This window comes from Phyllobates terribilis, unplaced genomic scaffold (assembly GCF_046119375.1).
Source record: "Phyllobates terribilis strain yellow unplaced genomic scaffold, ASM4611937v1 Scaffold_1__5_contigs__length_1240528914, whole genome shotgun sequence".
NCBI classification, from domain to species: domain Eukaryota; kingdom Metazoa; phylum Chordata; class Amphibia; order Anura; family Dendrobatidae; genus Phyllobates; species Phyllobates terribilis.
In genome coordinates, this window is record NW_027362761.1 from 740,045,124 (window position 1) to 740,060,148 (window position 15,025).

The following is a 15,025-nucleotide window of genomic DNA, read 5'->3' on the forward strand; positions in this document are numbered from 1 at the left end:
TTGAATGGCCACCAAGGTCTCCCGATCTCACCCCCTTAGACTTTTATCTTTGGGGTTATCTGAAGGCAATTGTCTATGCTGTGAAGATATGAGATGTGCAGCATCTGAAACAACGGATACTGGAAGCCTGTGCTAGTATTTCTTCTGTGGTGTTGCTATCAGTGTGTCAAGAGTGGGAGAAGAGGGTTGCATTGACAATCCAACACAATGGGCAGCACTTTGAACACATTTTATAAGTGGTCATAAACTTGTAAATAACTCATGAAAGAACAAAGTTAAACCAAGCACACCATTGTTTTTCTTATGAAATTCTCAATAAATTTGATGTGCCACATGACCCTCTTCCCATTTAAAAAAATAAAGTTGGATCCAAAATGGCCGACTTCAAAATGGCCACCATGGTCACCACCCATCTGGAAAAGTTTTCCCCCTCCCATATACTAATGTGTCACAAACAGGAAGTTGATATCACCAACCATTCCCATTTATTTAGGTGTATCCATATAAATGGCCCACTCTGTATATTCAATCATAATGATAAATGATGTACTGTCTAATATTCATACTGTGGTAGATCGACTCACTAAGCTTCTTAAAGAGGCAGACACAAGAACCATTTCTATTTAAAGTGCGGCAGATGTATTGCAATCCTCATAAACCACGTCACCAGAAAACGTAAATACAGCCTTAGTCCGGCAGAAGGTAAAACATAAAATAACAAGTCCATACAATAGTGCTGGTTAGCCCACCTGGCTTAGAGTCCAGCTTCCATGTCCTTTAACAAAGGGATTCCAACCAGGATACCTGCAATCTCCATACATCCAGCATGTGTGAAACAAACAGCTCAGAGCTTTCACCTCCAGGCCCACCCCACACCAAATGCTCTAAAGGCTGGGATTTTATCCTCTGACCTCCTCCCTCTCTACAGGTGTTAAATCACCCTAGCACTCAAGATGGCTGTTTAACCCCCTTGTGTGCTGTAACCTTTTTCCTATGTTTAATTACTGGAGCTAACAACCTCAGTGCTACATATCTCCCCTCCAGTACATTGCTAGTGACTTTGTCACAATACCTAAAGGTGATCTAGTTTGGAGCGAAAATATCCACCAGGACTCACAGTTAATGAAGTTTCTGCTATGGTCTCTTCCTCAAAAGGGTTCATGAACTCGTTCAATACCCATAATTCTAAGGAAGTAATATCTCCATTATGTTTTTCACAGAAATGTCTTGACGCAACTGAGCATGTAAATAGCATTTTGTTATTAGCTAGTGATGATCGAACATGCTCGTTGCTCGAGATTTACGAGCACCTATTTTCTTCAGCGTGCTCGGGCTTTAAGTTTTCGTCGCTCCGTGAACATGATTTGGAAGAACAGGCATTCCTCACATGTATTAAAGCTGTCAACCAGTTGCAAATCATGTTCAGGAGCGACGAAAACTTAACGCCTGAGCACGCTGAAGATAATAGGTGCTCGCCCGAGCATGGTCGTAAATCTCGAGCAACGAGCATACTCACTCATCACTATTAGTAGCATCTGATAGATGTCGTTGGATGCGATTTTTTAGTGGCCCTGTGGTGCAACCCACGTATTGCATGTTGTAAGCAGCGCATGTAATTAAATAAATCACAAATGTGGTATTACAATTACTAAAAACCTTTATATTATAATGCTGTGAAGTAACGCAAGAAGAACAAGTATGTGAACTGTCTGCATATTTGCAACATTTGCAAATCGTGCGGTCACATTTGAAAAAACCTTGTGTATCTAGCAAGGTCTTTTTGGGGGGCATCTGTGGATAAAGAAACAAACTGGGTGACAACAAGCTCCCTAAGGTTGGGGCTTTCCTATCTATAAACCTGATGGGTTGCAAGAGAATACATTTAACTTTTTTGTCCTGATAAAGCATGGGTAAGTGTTTTTTTTAATAATTTTGCTTATAATATTAAACTGGGGAGTAAAGTTGGAAACAAATGAAATATCATGACTATTATTGTTAGATATTGGTGTTCTATTTTTCTGTTTAAGGATGTCTTGTCTATTGATGTTATCCATTATATTGTGTGCCCTTTTGAGCATCCAGTTAGGATATTTCCTGCGTTGTAGTCTTTGGTCTACCTGTGCCAGTTCCTGTTTTAATCTCACATCAGAGGTGGTGTTCCTTTTAATCCTAATAAATTCCCCAATGGGGATGTTGTTTATAACATGCCTGCAATCACAGGATGTGGACAGGTTGTGGCTAGCAGTGTCGAATTAGTGGCTGTGTCTTTTCTATAGGGAGAAATAGTAATGGCCAAAGATGAATTATTAGTCAGGGTTATGTCTAAAAAATTAACTTTAGTGTTCTGAACATTAAACGTATATTGGAAATTCATGTCATTTTCGTTAATATACTATATATATATATATATATATATATATATATATATATATATATATGTTGTAAGGTGGCTGCCGGACAGGTCGTGGACGGGAGGTACAGTACAGACGAAAAATTTGGACACACCTTCTCATTTAAAGATTTTTCTGTATTTTCATGACTATGAAAATTGTACATTCACACTGAAGGCATCAAAACTATGAATTAACACATGTGGAATTATATACTTAACAAAAAAGTGTGAAACAACAGAAAATATGTCTTATATTCTAGGTTCTTCAAAGTAGCCACCTTTTGCTTTGAAGACTGCTTTGCACACTCTTGGCATTCTCTTGATGAGCTTCAAGAGGTAGTCACTGGAAATGGTCATCCAACAATCTTGAAGGAGTTCCCAGAGATGCTTAGCACTTGTTGGCCCTTTTGCCTTCACTCTGCGGCCAAGCTCACCCCAAACCATCTCGATTGGGTTCAGGTCCGGCGACTGTGGAGGCTAGGTCATCTGGCGTAGCACCCCATCACTCTCCCCCTTGGTCAAATAGCCCTTACAAAGCCTGGAGGTGTGTTTGGGGTCATTGTCCTGTTGAAAAATAAATGATGGTCCAACTAAACGCAAACCGGATGGAATAGCATGCTGCTGCAAGATGCTGTGGTAGCCATGCTGGTTCAGTATGCCTTCAATTTTGAATAAATCCCCAACAGTGGCACCAGCAAAGCACCCCCACACCATCACACCTCCTCCTCCATGCTTCACGGTGGGAACCAGGCATGTAGATTCCATCCGTTCACCTTTTCTGCGTCGCACAAAGACACTGTGGTTGGAACCAAAGATCTCAAATTTGGACTCATCAGACCAAAGCACAGATTTCCACTGGTCTAATGTCCATTCCTTGTGTTCTTTAGCCCAAACAAGTCTCTTCTGCTTGTTGCCTGTCCTTAGCAGTGGTTTCCTATCAGCTATTTTACCATGAAGGCCTGCTGCACAAAGTCTCCTCTTAACAGTTGTTGTAGAGATGTGTCTGCTGCTAGAACTCTGTGTGGCATTGACCTGGTCTCTAATCTGAGCTGCTGTTAACCGGTGATTTCTGAGACTGGTGACTCAGATAAACTTATCCTCAGAAGCAGAGGTGACTCTTGGTCTTCCTTTCCTGGAGCGGTCTTCATGTGAGCCAGTTTCTTTGTAGCGCTTGATGGTTTTTGCAACTGCACTTGGAGACACTTTCAAAGTTTGCCCAATTTTTCAGACTGATTGACCGTCATTTCTTAAAGTAATGATGGCCACTCATTTTTCTTTTCTTAGCTGCTTTTTTCTTGCCATAATACAAATTCTAACAGTCTATTCAGTAGGACTATCAGCTGTGTATCCACCAGACTTCTGCACAACACAACTGATGGTCCCAACCCCATTTATAAGGCAAGAAATCACACTTATTAAACCTGACAGGGCACACCTGTGAAGTGAAAACCATTTCCGGTGACTACCTCTTGAAGCTCATCAAGAGAATGCCAAGAGTGTGCAAAGCAGTCATCAAAGCAAAAGGTGGCTACTTTGAAGAACCTAGAATATAAGACATATTTTCAGTTGTTTCACACTTTTTTGTTAAGTATATAATTCCACATGTGTTAATTCATAGTTTTGATGCCTTCAGTGTGAATGTACAGTTTTCATAGTCATGAAAATACAGAAAAATCTTTAAATGAGAAGGTGTGTCCAAACTTTTGGTCTGTACTGTATGTGTCCCCGAAGTGCCAAGCTTTGGTGATGTAGGACCCGGAGAAGCAGGCTCCAGCACACATAGTGCTGAGAGGAATTTAATGGGCCCGGATTACAGGGCCAGGTTTTACGAGCAGCTGAAAGAGCTGGGGGGGGGAACAGCTGCTCACTTACCTCCAGTCCAGGTCTTGGAAGGCCTGATTTAAGACAGCTGCGCCTGTCTCAGTCTGTCTGTGTGTGTTGGGCAAGGTGAGCAGACCTTGCATGTGCTTCTTAGACTCTGCAGGAGGCAGAGAAAAGCACTTTGTTTAAACGGCTGAGGCCATGCTGCATGGACTTGTTATTTTGAGCTTTGTTCTGTTGTTCCTTTTTGTGCCAGGAAAAGGCTGTTACTTTTGTTTTCCTCACTGGTGAATGGACAAAAAATAAACCACCAGTTTGTTTAAACCCGCGGACTGCATCACTCTGTGAACTTGTGCCTACCTCCAACGCGGCTCAGTGAGTACAAATCCCTACAATTGGTGCTAGAAGCACGAGCACAGATCTCAAGCGGCAGTGTGACTGCTACAAGAAGACGTATATGTCCTGGGTGAAGTCGGCCATAAGCCAGCAAGTGTGGCTGGACAAAATGGAGGACCTGCTTAAACATCTGTTGCAGGCACAGCAGGCGCAACAAGCACAGCACCAGCAGCAGTACCAACAGAGCCAGCAGAGCATGCAGCAGCAGGAAACAAATAAACTTCTGATGCAGCAGATCCAACAGCAGCAAAGACAAATGGAAATCTTGGCAGAGCAGATCCGTGGCAGGACGACCGTCACATCCTCAGATCCAGGTGATGACTCACACGTCAGGAAGATGGTAAGAAGAGCATTACAAAAGATGACCCCGGGTGATGATGTTGAGGCGTTGCTGACGGTCTTTGAGAGGGTGGCAGAGCGGGAGAAATTGCCTTCAGAGCAGTGGGCGGAGGTACTGGCGCCATATTTGACAGGCGAGCTGCAGAAGGCCTATTATGACTTGGCCTTGCAGGATGCAAAAGAGTACGCCAAGTTGAAAACTGAGATTTTGGCACGCTTGGGAGTGACTCTGACTGTCAGGGCGCAACGGGTGCACCACTGGGCATATTGTAGTGACAAACCTCCCTGGTCCCAGATGTTCGACCTCCTACACCTGGTCCAAAAGTGGTTGCAACCTGAATCTTCCTCCCCAGCACAGATGGTGGAGAAGGTCATTATAGACAGGTTTATACACTCTTTCCCGAAGTCAGTGAAATCCTGGGTTGCCCAGGGAGATCCCCATAATGCCGACGCCTTGGTGGGGTTGGTGGAAAGATACCAGGTGGTTGAGAGTCAGTTGGGAAAACAAGGGGTTGTAGCCTCTCGATACTGGGGTTCCCAAAAGGCGGCGGACACCCAAAAGAAGGGAGCTAGAGCCACACCTGGGGGGCGTCCTAGAGTTCAGGAGGGGTCTGAGTTGTAGCCCAAGGTCCCACCCCATAATATAGTGTGTTGGAGATGTCATACCAATGGCCATATTGCCGCCCAGTGTCCCATAAACTCTGAGCCAATGGACTGCAACATGGGCTGGCGTTGCTCCTATTTTGCCTACCCCGCCTGCAGCGCGGTTCCTCAACATGGCGAGGGCCCTCAGGAATGCTCAGTGTCAGTAAATGGGGTACAAGTCTCTGGACTATTGGACTCAGGGCCACACTCCCTCATTGACTGGTTCCAGGAGGGGGCTGGAGTCGGGCGTAGCTAGAGGGAAGCCCCCCATGACCGGGATTGGCCGGGAGGATTTTGAATTTGGTAGATGCGGGGGTTTAGGATTGGGTGAGGAAGTATGGGGGCGGGCATTATAAGAGTTGAGGGGTAGTTTATGGGGAATAGTGTGGGAAGGGCCATTCTCCTGTAGGACTCGGTACAGGGAAGACCCATAGCACAAATCCCTACCTCTATGGAGTCAGTGGATTCATTGGTGGCCCAGACACAGCATGGATGGAGGCTGGCTGGCGTCCCAGCTGTCAGCCTTGCTGGGGGCAGCATATGCGGCGGACCACGCACCGGGACCCAGCGGGACACCTGGAAGATCGCGGCCTCCGGAGTGGCTGTTGCATGGAGCATCTGCGGGCAGCAGGCGGCGGCTGCGGAGCCCCTCACGGGACCCTGCGGGTACTGAGCAGCACAGTGCGGTGCCACGCCGCCGTGCTCGCACCAGTAGGAATCCGCAAAGCCGGCCTGCGGGCCCTGGACAGCGTAGATCGGGGACCGGCGCCGAGCTGCAGGCTGCACAGGAAGTGTGGCCGGTGTCTGCAGCGCAGCCCGGACCGGAAGTCAGGGCAGCGCCTTTCAGGGGCATCCCTGCATCAAGCAGATCTGTCTGCACACGGCAAAAAATTGAAGATCGGAGGCGCGCAGCGGTGGAGCAGGCGGGATGGACATGTGGAACGGCAGGTACCCCTGGCGATGCTCCTGTCGGGGTACCTGCCAGACGGAGCGGGAGACTCACCATACGGCGGCGATCGGAGGGCAGGCAGCAGCAGGGAGAAGCAGTACCGTCAGGCCCAGCTCTTCAGTCTGCGGCAGGCGGCAGAGTGGAGCTGCCTGGCAGTCACATCCCATCCAACAAGGGCTGGGCCGGCCGGTCCGGGGGCGATCGGGGTCACAGGCCTACTAAGCGGAGCAGAGTGAGGACAAGTGGGAGGCGAATTCCTGGCGTGGGAGCATCAGCGGCTGCGGCACACGCTCGGGTCCCCCCCGGTGACGAGGAGGCCGGGGGCGCGGGCCTGGAGCATGGCCGCCAATCGGAAGGATCGGATTTGGAACAAGGAACCGACAACTCACGGGATCGGCAGGACTCAGGATTGTCGGCTAGCGGGGACACAGCACCTGCGCAGTTATGTGAGTATGATTATATGTCTGGTTTGTTGCCCGCAGGGGTTGTATCACAAGGGGTAGCGAATAGTCAATTGGTGGGGTACAACATGAGGAATGTGGGTGGGCTGAGTGGGGCACAGGTACCGGGGCTTAGTGATATTTTACGCACTATGTCGCAATTCTTGCTGAGGTTAGACAGCGGGGTAGCAGGTGAGACGGGTGTCTCGCCCGTAAGAGCTTGGTTGCCTGGGCAGGCGGCAGCGCAATGGGCTGGGCCTGAAGCGGTCAGATCAGTAGTTGGTAGCGGGGAGGTGTCCTCCGGGGTTTCGGTATCGGTGCAAACTGAGAAAGAAAAAGGAGATATGGTAAAGCTGGATAACAGGGCAAGGGGTGAAGTGTACGTGTGTTTGTTTCGAGGGGCCTTTGGGGGCACATTTAAAAAAAGAGGTAAGGGAAAAAATTTGGCGGGATGAGTATGTCGAAATTTTCTCCCTCCTACCCTTGGAAAAGTTCAATTTAGATAAGGGAAAGAAGGACGATAGCAAGAAGGAGGAGGAAGAAAAGCGGAGGTGGCGTTTGATTCCCCAGACGTTTGTAAATTGGTTGCAAGCGTTTGCAATATTGGCTAGCGTTATCGGGGAGAAGTTTCCGGAAAATTGCTCCAGTTTATTTTGTTATTTGCATTCCATAGGGGAGGCCCACCGTACATACAGGGGGCAGGCATGGTTACGTTACGACGAGCAGTTCAGGCAGAGGAAGGCGGTGAGGTCAGAAATTAAGTGGGATCAGAAGGACATAGGGTTGTGGCTTAAGGTAATGGCTCCGGCCAGGTATGGGCAGTCCTTTCACGGGAGCGAAGGCAGCGGTAGTCAATCGTCTGGACTCGGGGGGGGTAACGCGGTGGCGCAGGTTGGAAAAGAAAAATCGGGAACGTGTTGGCAGTTTAATGACGGCCAATGCAAGTACGGGAACAGCTGTAAGTTCAAACACGTGTGTTCCCATTGTAATGGTAGTTCCCACGGTGCCTCTAGATGTTTCAAGAAAGGAAAAGGGAAGCCTTCAGTGGGTCCCGGTCAAGTGGGAGACTCCAGTGAAACTTCCCGGGATGGCCCCCTTTCTAAGTAGATATCCAGATCGGGAAAAAGCGGGTGTTATTAGTCACGTTTTTTTAGAAGGATTTAGGATTCCTCCACCCGCACATAATGTTCCTTTTTCACTTAAGAATTTGAGGTCGGCCCAGTTGCATCTGGACGTGGTCAGTGCAAAGTTGTCTAAAGAGGTGGAGTTGGGTCGTATGGCTGGTCCTTTTCAGCATTTGCCGGGTGAGGGTGTGATTATTTATCCTTTGGGAGTTGTGCCAAAGAAGGAACCGAATAAATTTTGTTTGATTCAGCACTTGTCATATCCAAAAGGGCTTTCGGTAAATGATGGTATTCATCAGGATCTACAATCATGGCCAAAAGTATTGAGAATGAGACAAATAGTAATTTTTCCAAAGTTTACTGCTTCATTTTTTGTAATGGCAATGTGCATATACTCCTGAATGTCAAAGAGTGATCAGCTTAACAGCAATTACTGTACTTGCAAAGTCAATATTTGCCCAGAAAATGAACTTTAACCCCCAAAACACATTTCAACATCATTGCAGTCCTGCCTTAAAAGGAGCAGCTAACATCGTTTTAGTGATTGATCCACAGGTGTGGGTGTTGATGAGGACAGGGCAGGCGATCAATCAGTCATGATTAAGTAAGAATGACATCACTGGACACTTTAAAAGGAGGCTGGTTCTTGGTATCATTGTTTCTCTTCAGTTAACCATGGTTATCTCTAAGGAAACACGTGCAGCCATCATTGCACTGCACAAAAATGGCCTAACAGGGAAGAGTATCGCAGCTACAAAGATTGCACCTCAGTCAACAATCTATCGCATCATCAAGAACTTCAAGGAGAGAGCTTCCATTGTTGTCAAAAAAGCTCCAGGGCGCCCAAGAAAGACCAGCAAGCGCCAGGACCGTATCTTAAAACTGGTTCAGCTGCGGGATCGGACTACCAGCAGTGCCGAGCTTGCTCAGGAATGGCAGCAGGCTGGTGTGAGTGCTTCTGCACGCACTGTGAGGCGGAGACTCTTTGAGCAAGGGCTGGTTTCAAGGAGGGCAGCAAAGAAGCCACTTCTCTCCAGAAAAAACATCAGGGACCGACTGATATTCTGCAAAAGGTACAGGGAGTGGACTGCTGAGGACTGGGGCAAAGTCATTTTCTCTGATGAATCCCCTTTTCGATTGTTTGGGACATCTGGAAAACAGCTTATTCGGAGAAGAAGAGGTGAGCGCTACTACCAGTCTTGTCTCATGCCAACTGTAAAGCATCCTGAAACCATTCATGTGTGGGGTTGCTTCTCAGCCAAGGGAATTGGCTCACTCACAGTCTTGCCTAAAAACACAGCCATGAATAAAGAATGGTACCAGAATGTCCTCCAAGAGCAACTTCTCCCAACCATTCAAGAGCAGTTTGGCGCCCAACAATGCCTTTTCCAGCATGATGGAGCACCTTGCCATAAAGCAAAGGTGATAACTAAATGGCTCATGGAACAAAACATAGAGATTTTGGGTCCATGGCCTGGAAACTCCCCAGATCTTAATCCCATTGAGAACTTGTGGTCAATCATCAAGAGACCGATGGACAAACAAAAACCACAAATTCTGGCAAAATGCAAGCATTGATTATGCAAGAATGGACTGCTATCAGTCAGGATTTGGTCCAAAAGTTGATTGAGAGCATGCCAAGGAGAATTACAGAGGTCTTGAAGAAGAAGGGGCAACACTGCAAATATTGACTTGCTGCATTAACTCATTCTAACTGTCAATATAACCTATTGGTACTCATAATATGACTGCAATTATATTTCTGTATGTGATATAAACATCAGACAAACACTAATAAAAACCAGAGGCCAGCAGATCATGTGAAAATATAATTTTGGTGTCATTCTCAAAACTTTTGGCCATGACTGTATGTTCGGTGGTGTATACATCATTTGATGCGGCAGTAAAATGGGTGCGCAGGTACGGGCCAGGGTCGTTGTTGGCTAAGACCGACATTGAGTCGGCATTCAGATTGCTTCCGGTGCACCCAGATAGCATTCCGTTGTTAGGGTGTTTTTGGTGTGAGGAGTACTACCTAGATTGATATTTGCCCATGGGTTGTGCAATTTCTTGTTCGTTGTTTGAAACTTTTAGCACTTTCTTGGAATGGGCAGTACGGGACGTTGCAGGTGTACAGTCGGTCATTCATTATTTGGATGATTTTTTGTTTATAGGTCCTCCAGAATCGTTAGTTTGTGGGAACTTGTTGGCATCTATGTTTTGGGTGGCTAAGCTTTTTGGCGTTCCGCTAGCAGAGCAAAAAACAGAAGGGCCTTGTACTGTGTTGAGTTTCTTAGGTATTCTGATTGATTCAGAAAAGATGGAATGTCGTTTACCGGAGGATAAATTGCTCATGCTGAAGCCGGAGGTGAACAGGGTGGGGAGCTTGCGTAAGGTAACATTGAAGGAGTTGCAATCCCTGTTGGGGAGGTTGAATTTCGCTTGCAGAATTATGCCTATGCGCAGAATTTTTTGTCGCAGGTTGTCCGGGGCGACTGCAGGTTTTAGGGCACCTCACCATTTCATTCATTTGAATAAGGACCATAGAGGTGACTTGGAAGTGTGGAAATGTTTTTTGGAGAATTACAATGGGATGTCGTTAATTCAGCAGGATTCGGGGCAGGTTTCGGAGCGTACTGTAAGGGGAGGTGGAGTATTGGAGCGTGGCCAACATCGTGGAAACTGTTTGGTTACACAAAAAACTTGGCCTTGTTGGAGTTGTTCCCAATAGTGGTGGCGGTTTCTATTTGGGGGGAATTTTTCTTGAAAAGGAGGGTACGTTTTCATTGCGACAATATGGCAGTGGTGGCGGTTATTAACAGATTGTCAGCCTCATCCCATCCCGTCATTAAGCTGCTCAGGGAACTCGTGCTCAGGTGTCTTGAATTGAATGCTTGGATTTCGTCTGTACATGTTCCGGGTGTTCAGAATTCTATAGCGGATGCATTGTCTTGGTTTCAGCGGGACCGTTTACGGGCTCTGGCGCCAGAAGCGGAGGACGTGGGAGACGAATGCCCTTCGCGCTTGTGGCAACTGATTATGGAGGAGCAGGAAGGCTAATTCGGGAATCTATAGCGAGTAATACCTGGTCTGCTTACGAGGCATCATGGCGAGTATGGCAAACTTGGGTGGCTGAATGGGGGCCAATTGTAAGTGACGAGGATAGAAGTTTGGCGGTTTTGTTTCTGATTGGTAAGGCGTCAGAGATTGGGTGCTCCGGGTCAAGGGTTAGTAAGTTCATGGCTGGACTGGCGTTCGGTTTTAAATTGCAGAGAGTAGGGGACGCTACAAAATCCTTTTTAGTCAGGCAGGCATTAAAGGGTTTCAGGAGGGGCAGACACATGCCGGACAAACGGAGACCTGTGTCGTTTACGACGTTAGAGGGTTTGGGTGCAGTACTAAGGACAATTTGTAGTTCTAGTTTTGAGTTGGCATTGTTTAGGCTGGCTTTTTCGTTAGCTTTCTTTGGCGCAATGCGAGTTGGGGAATTGGTGGCTCCAAGTAAAAGCAGGGCGGGGGTACTGCGAGCTGAGGATGTGGGATATTGGGTTGGGGGCATTGATTTTTGGTTAAGACACTCTAAGATGGATCCAGCTGGAAAAGGCAGGCGTGTGGTGTTGGGCAAGGTGGACGGGGCAATGATGTGCCCAAGGAGATGTTTGGAAGAATATTGGCAAATATGGTCGGGTAGAGTTGGCCCGCTTCTATGCCATGAGGACGGAACGTTTTTGTTCCGTTTTCAGTTTACTGCAGTACTTAAAAAAGGGATTCTCAAGTTGGGGCTTAGCTCCGAACTATATGGCTCACATTCATTTAGGATTGGCGCAGCATCAGAGGCAGATATGTGCAGTTTGAGAGCTGAGGTGATAAAGCTCATCGGCAGGTGGAATTCTGACCGCTATCTTACGTATCTGAGGTATTAATTATGATAAGGCAATGGAAAAAATGGTTTGTCAAGTTGGTTAATATGTTTTTCGTTAATCATTTTAGGTGCTGGTCCATTGTTAGCCTGGATTTTCGGACATTCGTTCGTACATTGGGGGGCACTGCGTGTCGACGTAAGGCCGGACAGTAGGCAACTGGGTTTTGGTAGGGAGCAGATTGTTGTCCGCTGGCTGGGTTTAGGGGGATAGTGTGGAGTCGGTTTTTGTCCGAATTCCACAAAGTGGCACGGAAGGATAGAGCACCTGATATCTTGGTGGTTCACATAGGTGGGAACGATTTGGGAACAAGGCCCGTTAGTAAATTAATTTGTGACATTCGGTTTGATTTTTTGATATTATGGACAACTTTTCCAGGGTTGCTGATGGTGTGGTCAGATATTGTGCCTAGACAGAAGTGGAGGGTGGTGAGATTGTTAAAAGGGATCAATACAGCGAGGGTGAAGTTGAATAGGGCTATAGGGGCCTTTGTATCCAGGAATGGAGGTATAAGTATTAGACATTTAGATTTAGAGTCCGGAATGGGGAATTTTTGGATGGCGGACGGTGTTCATTTGAATGCCATCGGAATTGATCTCTGGGCTTTGGCAATACAGGATGGGATTGAAAGAGCATCGTTGGGGTTGCGGCACTCACGAGCCTGAGGTGTCAGGGCTGTGCGTGGTTGGCGGGGGGTGGGGTTCTTGCAGTTGGTACGGATTTGTTGGTACAAGGAATTTGCGAGAATTCCGGGTAATTTGAAGTTACATTGGGGGTGGTCTGGCAATTTTTGGTCAGGGCTCTGGATGGGGTTTTTACCCTGGGAGCTCTTAGGTGACTAATCTTTCATGTATTGTGGAAGTATGGTGCCCTCGAGCTGGTGGTGCACGGCTGAGGGTAAGATGGCGGTTGGATTTCTTTCATGTTATAAAAGCCAGACTTATTAGCTCCAAGAACCCTCTCCTCTTAATTTATCTGGTACATATTATACATATGTTAATGTTTGTTTGTTAATGAAATGGCCGCTGTGGCCAAATTTATCCAAAGAATCCAGTGTTGAAGTGTTTTTTATTCGTGGGGGGTAAGGTGTAGCGTTGGAGAAGTTGGAACGAGGAAAATACGGTAAGAAAGCCGTACTGGCCGTATACGGTCATGGGAAGGTGGTGGGTGTCCGGTGTATCCATGGGGACTCTAAGAACTATCCTGTGGCCCAGGTGCATGTAAACACGGACCGTGGTACCACATCGCATGAAATGGCGGTCGTTAAGGACCTATTGCATCCCATAATAATTGGACGTGACTTTGCATTATTCTGGGAAATGTGGGGGAAAGCGGGGACACCTGGTTGCTCGGACGACAGCCAGATCGCCCTAAGGAAACTTACCCGCAGAACATGGTAGATGAGTTTCCCATGTGTGTGTTTGTGGGCGATGAGGATGAGGCAAAATCCCCTGAGCCAATATCCCTGAGCTGGAGGTGTCTGAGGGAAACTTTGGAACTGCCCAACTCAGGGATTTAACTCGAAAGGGGCCTTTGAAAATGTTACTGTGTTAAATGGGGTGCCTCAGGAACCGGGGGCTGACACTCGGTTCCCTCATTTTGCTATGAATGGGGATTTGCTGTACAGAGTAACCAAGCCAAGGGGTGAGGTAATAGAACAGTTGCTGGTGCCAGGGCCCTATTGACGCAGGGTGTTAAACATGGCTCATTCTCATGTGTTGGGTGGTCACCTGGGTGCAGACAAGACTCAGGAACGGATCCTCCAGAGATTATACTGGCCAGGTTGCTATAGAGAAATAAAGAGTTATTGTCGTTCCTGCCCCACATGCCAGATAATCTCCCCAGTGGCCCACTTCCGCAGTCCCCTAGTGCCCCTACCCGTCATCGAGGTTCCATTCGAATGCATAGCAATGGATCTAGTGGGGTCTCTGGTCAAGTCCGCCCGAGGGCATCAGTATATCCTGGTGGTATTAGATTATGCTACACGGTATCCGGAGGCTGTACCACTACGAAACTCCTCCGCCAGGTGTATAGCCCGGGAGTTAGTCCACATGTTTTCAAGAACGGGGTTGCCTAAGGAGATCCTAACAGACCAAGGAACTCCATTTATGTCGAAGGTCATGAGGAAATTGTGCAAGACATTGCAGATTGCACAACTGAGAACCTCCGTGTACCATCCCCAGACGGACGGACTGGTTGAGAGGTTTAACAAAACCTTGAAAGCAATGTTGAGGAAAGCAGTGGAAAAGGAGGGCCGAGACTGGGACTGTCTGCTTCCCTATCTGTTGTTCGCCATCAGGGAAGTTACTCAAGCTTCCACAGGTTTCTCCTCGTTTGAACCACTCTATGGACGACACCCTCGATGACTCCTGGATGTGGCGAAAGAGTCCTGGGAAGCTGAGACTACTCCCTATAGGAGCGTGGTGGAGCACGTTGCCCAGATGCAAGAGAGGATTGCTCACGTGATGCCCATTGTGAGGGAGCACCTCCTCAAAGCACAAGAGGCACAGTCCAGGGTGTATAATAGGTTGGTCCGGGTGAGATCGTTCAACCCAGGAGATCGAGTGCTTGGGCTAGTGCCCACAGTGGAGAGCAAGTTCATTGCCAAGTGGCAGGGCCCCTATGAGGTGGTAGAGAAAATGGAGGAAGTCAACTATAAAATCCACCAACCGGGGAAGAGGAAGCCCTACCAAATTTACCATGTTAACTTGATTAAGCCATGGCAAGATAGAAAGCCCGTGGAAGCTCCCTGTTTAGTGGCTGAGGCTGAGGCCAATGTGAAAGAGGTCAAGGTGGCAGAGTCACTGTCACGTGCCCAAAAGCAACAGTGCAAAGAGTTGATACAGCGAAATAAAGACCTGTTTTCGCAGTTGTCAGGACTCACTCAGGTCATAGAGCATGAGGTTCTCACAGAGCCTCCTGTTCGCGTCAATCTAAAACCATATCGGATCCCTGACTCCTGCAGAGAGGTGATCTCAAAAGAAGTGAGGTGGATGCTT